The sequence below is a fragment of the Stegodyphus dumicola genome, chromosome 8 (genome assembly GCF_044657685.1).
Source record: "Stegodyphus dumicola isolate Sdum_Otavi_A_Nest chromosome 8, ASM4465768v1".
NCBI classification, from domain to species: domain Eukaryota; kingdom Metazoa; phylum Arthropoda; class Arachnida; order Araneae; family Eresidae; genus Stegodyphus; species Stegodyphus dumicola.
This window is the reverse complement of record NC_140775.1, coordinates 136,452,828-136,458,827: the sequence shown is the minus strand read 5'-3', so window position 1 is coordinate 136,458,827 and position 6,000 is coordinate 136,452,828. Positions and strand designations below refer to the sequence as shown.

The 6,000-nt window shown below is 26.9% G+C and overlaps 1 protein-coding gene across 2 annotated transcripts in view; it reads left to right on the top strand.

Moving 5' to 3' along the window:
• The first annotated feature begins 487 nt into the window (after positions 1-487).
• LOC118181341 (calcitonin gene-related peptide type 1 receptor-like) overlaps positions 488-6,000 on the top strand; it is a 174,816-nt gene continuing 169,303 nt past the window's right edge. The window contains exon 1 of one of the 2 annotated variants that reach the window (XM_035350463.2): positions 488-600. The gene's annotated coding sequence lies outside the window, so the exon portion shown is untranslated. The remainder of the gene's footprint in view (positions 601-6,000) is intronic. The other variant, XM_085822459.1, reaches the window with a different exon arrangement.

Below are 6,000 nucleotides of genomic sequence, written 5' to 3'. Positions count from 1 at the left end.
GTTGGGAAGTTTTTAAAGCAAGCGGATATTTTGGAAACGTTCAGAGTGCATCAGAACAATTACTATTGATATAATTGAACAATTGATATAATCAGAACAATTACTATTGATATAAATACTATTAATATAATTGCAATAAAAAATTATTTATACATTATTATCGAAAGCATCTCATGCTTTTATTATTTGTAACATAAAACTGCTGAAAATTTCGTATAGAAAATTATTTAATCTTTTGTTTTCATTAAACTATGTAATTAATTATTTTCTCTTTTTATTACTTTAATTACATCATCCGCTTTAAATAAAAGCATGTTTTATAAGAATTTTAATACTTTTATTAAAAAACTCGTTTCTATAACGTCTTCAGTCTCTTGCTCAAAAAAGTTCTCACCGCCAATAACCACCGACATTCTTTCCACCGGTGTTGTCTTCTCGTTGGCCAATAGCGAAAGTGTGGGAAAGCGCAAGCTCATTGCCGTATATACACAGCTCGACTTCAGTTGAGATACGAGATTGATAGCACTTGATGTCTTGTCGACGTTCTCGCTAAGTCCTTGTGGACGATTCGCGATAATTGTGTAAGCGAATGGGTTACGGGTGAGTTGACGTCTTTTAATCTTTGCGATTACGATTGTGATTAGCAATAATCAAAAGTTAACAAGTGTCATCTAATGAATTATATTTCATTTTTCATTCAAAGAATTATTCTTTAAGCGTGTAAGTGCTAGGAGGAAATTATTATTTTTTGGATAGTTAAAATGTACTTTCAATGAAAGCAAACGTTCAGTAGCAGTTAAGAATATTTTTTTTTTTTTTTTTACTATGTAAGGAATTTTTATAGGCTTCTTTTTACACATTACTTTCGTTTTCTGGAACATTGTGATATTATGTGTTTTCTTGTTAAAAAATTCTTATGAAGAAACAACCCCTTTCATCATTTTATTTTATTTAATTAACTACCGTAAAAAATATTATAGAGACTATTAATTTTATCACTGTCAATTAATTTTATTTATAATATATTTTATTTTGTTTATTCCATCAAAATTGTTAGTTATTTTAAGCAAAATGACCGTTCCTGTGTATTTAAGTATTGTTAGTCATCAACAGAATTCCAATTTTGCAGAACATCTTAAATTTGTTCAATCCAATCAGGTATATTTTCTTTTGAGAATAGATGTAGCATTAAATCTTAAAAATTTCATAAGGTGTTGTAAAGTACATTACAACAATAAACAGTTACTTAAAATATTTATTTTAGAAAATATTGTTATATACTACAAACGTATAACTATCTAGTTATATAAATGATATTAAATTTAATAAGAATATAATCGCTTATTAAGTATGAGGATCAAGATCAAAATAATAATGCATATATGGAAGGGTAATATTACTCAATGTATGCATATTATTATAATTTATAGCGTTTAGTGTATTACAATGTATTGGATAGTTATAATATAACATCGTTCAATATATGCATATTATATTATGCCAAATAATGTTATTTCACATAAAATTTATGGAAGACTCTCTGAAAAACCTATAACGAAATTTTTTTCATTATTTTGATAATTAGCTCATTAAAATGCTTTTGAAATCATAGAATGGCTATATTTTTCTAAATTTTTAATTAAAATTTGCTCGAGCATATGAATTATTATTTAAACTTTTCATTACACCTTTTTATCTATGACACATAAACACAAATACTATCAAAAAGGCAGAATAGCCATAGTCACCGTAAATTCTTATTTCAAATTTTCCGTGGCATATAAAATATTCTTTAAAATTTTCAAGATAATACTTGTACAATATCTTATTTTTTAGAATTTTCAATCTGTTTTTTTTTTAAATTATTAAAAATTACTTAAAAACACTGAAATTTCTTAAAAAATCGACTGTTTAGTTATTATAAAAATTTTAGTTATCCTAAAAATATTAATGTAATCAGTGTAGGATTTAAATAAATGAATCATTTGTAATTAGTTATAAGAAATTATATATAAGAAATATATAAGAAATTTTAAATATTACAATGCCGTTACTTTAAACTACATTTGAATATCACAGTGCTTAGGACGCATAGCTTCAAAAATGTGTGTATAGTTTTGCGTATGTATAATCATATACGTTTTTTTACACATTATTTATACAGAAGTTATATAGAATTAAATATATACTATGATATTTTGACTCTTATTATTGGCATATTATTGCTCTTATTAGTGGTTAATTTAAAAAGTTTTTTTTTTTTCAAAGACACTTTATTCGTAATATTATGGCATTCAAAATAGTTTATAAGGTGGTTAATAGCGACAGATGTAGCTGTGACTTAGTCCTGTTCCTTTGAGTACTACTAATATTTCGATGTTTGAGACTGTAGCATCTGTAGGAGTAAGGGAACATAAAATCCTTTGGTACGAAGTCATTCGTGTGATTAAATAGTTAGAGAAGTGAGACAGAAGACAAAATTATTTTGTTGCTGGACACATATCCGTCAAACCTGGATGGCACTGATGCTAAAATATGCAAAATGTGATCACACGTACACTGGCCTAATAAATGTAGTAATTATTTTAGAAATTAATTTCTAACGCCATAGATTAATTTAACTTTAAAATTTTTATAATATTAAAGAAATAACATTAATATGTTTATGCTTTTTTTTTTTTTTTTTAAGATTACCCCAATTTATTAGATCCAAAAACGTATAATCTTCTTAGAACCAAATTTCTAGCAAAATCATTTCTTCAAAATATCAAGAAATGTACAAATTACGCAAGCTGAAGGAAGATCGACTCTGATTCTTAAAGCAGGTTCCTTAAAATTATGTTTTTTGAGCTGACAGTCCTATTTTTGAAAACTAATGAAACGATATTTTTCAATTCTGACGCAATAATATTTTAGCAATAAATTATGTATTAGAATTAGAATAAAAACAATTCATTTGTTCTTCATTCTTTCAGCTGATGGAATAATTTTTTCTAAAAATCTAGCTCATCCTCTAATCCATCCCTTTTCACCGAAAATACTGAAATATTTTAGTTCAGACCACAGCGACAGTGTTGTTAATTATAAATGCTAAATTTTACTTGCGGTTCGTTTTGCAGTCAGAAAGGTGCTGTAAACGAAGTTACCTTAGTATTTATCCGGCAACTGAAGATCACAGTTTTTACAGTTTTGAACTTTTAAACAGCAAATAGTTAAAATAAGTATTAAAAAACTAATAAATGCGTGATTTGTACTTTCATTTTTAATCGGAGAAAAAATCGAAAATTTCTTTTTCTAGAATATTTTGAATGAGTTACTACACTCTACTTGTTACGCTCTACCTGTTAACCTACGGTATACACACCATAAAAAAAAAAAACTTACATCTTTCGTAATATTGGAATAGCATATTTTCCCTCTTTTTTCAGTCTTTGTCTGTTGACAGGTTGACAGTACATTTTTTTCATTTTTATATTTACTTATATACAGACGCAAATGAGTAAGTTAAACTATGTATCATGTTCCTTTATATGTACTTTTTAATTCAGACTACAGAGAAGCTGATGTAAAAATATGTTAAAATAAAAATATGTCCTAGTAGTTGTATTTTCTTTGTTCCTTCCTCCCCATATATCCTTCTGAAAGGAAAAGTTTTTGTTTGCTTTGTTTCGTTGAACTTAAGTAGAAATTACTTTTCCCACTTGCCATTTTGTCTCTAATTTTAGAAAATACGCTTGGCTGTCTTAAAATATATTACTATACATTTACCATATTATAATATTTTATTTTAAGGTATTTTTATAATATATTTTAAACTTTAATCTTTTTGAAAATACTTCCACCTATTTAATCTCTATGGAAATATTAGATTTTCTGCCTAAACCAAGATTTAAGATCGTTGCATCTCTGAGCTAAAAAACTAAAATATTTTTGGAAATGCTAAAATGCTCTAAGCCAAAATTTTAATTTTGAAACAGGCACGAGTTTTCGGCACCAAATTTTCTGATTACATTAACGTGGATTGCTTATTGTTAAAACAAATATCTGGTTATAGTGATTAAAAATTTTTTCCAACAAGAATATATTTATTTAATGGATTACTATAATTTTAAAAATCTCTAACAATTTTTTTTTTGTGTTTTATTGAAAAATACTGCACTTTTTATTTAAAATATTTGAACCAATTAATATGACATGATAATTGTTTTTAAATATCATAATTTGAACAAGATGTGATTAAGACAGTATGGGGGCTAACTGAAGTTTTCTTTCAGGAGCCTCTGAGATCCATTTTCTTTGTTTTTTATGAAGAAAGGAAATATTCTGAAGATTTACACTGTGATTTTAATGCACAAAGGAAAAAGGCTTTAGTCAAACGATGTCAGTGGACGTAAACAAAACTGTCAAATCGTTATGCTTGACGTAATTGAAATAATAAACTAAAAAAAATATGAGAGATGAAAAAAGAGATCGACTTTGCACTTAATTTTCACCGCATAATATTAGAAAAAGGGAAGAAGAAAATTACCTAAAAATCACTTTCCATAAAAGACAAACATGTCCGACATTCAAAATAGCAAGATTATGATGGATGTTTAAACAGTGATATAAATAGAGTTAAGTATGGCGCTTTCATGTTCCGATTTCAAAGATGTTGTTTGCAGCTAAAAGACGCGAATTTTAAGTTTCACCTTGAACATTGTTTGCCCACTTTTTTCTTTCTTTTTAAAGAAAAGAAGTTTTACTAGATAGTAATAGACTGATGCTTAATTTTAGTTTTAAAAGCAGTGAGGGCTGCAATAGCTATTTACAATATTTTTTCGATTCTTAGGCGCACGTTTTTCCTTATATAAATGCTACTAAAATTAGGCTTAAAATGCGCACATCAGAAGGTTGTTACTTTTATCATTTGGCTACTTTTGCCCGCTATAAACAAGTATCAGAAGCTGTATCCAATCGACAAGACCTAAAATCTCTCTTAACATAAAAATAAATTTCTCAACAGCCTATCAAAACGAATACTTAAAAAATTATTTTATCCGTACTTCTGAATAATACTACTAAATACTAAGTATTATTTTAAATCATTATATTAATAAATAAATATGTTTAAGTGCGTTATCATTCAGCAAAGCGTAAGATATTTCTTATAGATTTAAGATTTTTCTTACATTTTTAGAGCTTTCCCTCAAATTTATTCAGTTATTTATTAGCAAAATAAATGATTTAAAAGCAATAAAGGCAGATTCGTTTCAGTTAGAATTAGTTACTAGCTGGAAACGTAAAATTGCAAGCTGGATTCATTATCTATCTAAGCTGGATCTCTATATAATATTTGCATTTCTTACTGACCTTTATAAACATTTTAATTAATTAAATTATTAAAATTCTAATAAATGGTTTATATTTTTTATTTTCACTGCTTTATTTTTAGTCAAAAAGGGCAATTTGCCCAGAAGGACTATTAATTTTGTATTGGAATTTTGCATCAATTCACTACAAGCGTTGTTTCACTTTTCAAATTGTTGCCACCAAATATTATCGCCCTATATTATATTTAACGAAATTAAATAATGAAGAATCTGCATGAATGTTTGTATGTTTCTCGCATTGCGATAAAACTACTGTACCTAGAGCCATCCAATTTTGAATAACGTAATCCTGTTGCAAATATGGGCATCTGGAAGCCCAAATTTGAAATTTGTTTTATTATCGATATCATATTTTGCAAAACTTTAACGAATTTTTGATTAACAAACTCAAGTGTTTCAAAGCGAGCAATGGCAACACTGTACGCGAAAAAACAAATTTTTATCTCAGACTATGCATTGGAAATTCTAAAGATATGCTCATTTTAAAATTGTTTTGCGATATTGCTCTTGAATTGAATTTTATGGTTTAAATGCGAAGAACAAGAAATTTAATAAATAAAGGTAATATACAAATGTTAAAAAAAGCCTCTTTGGATGTAAATAAAAATCTGAAACCTTTCAGATTTTC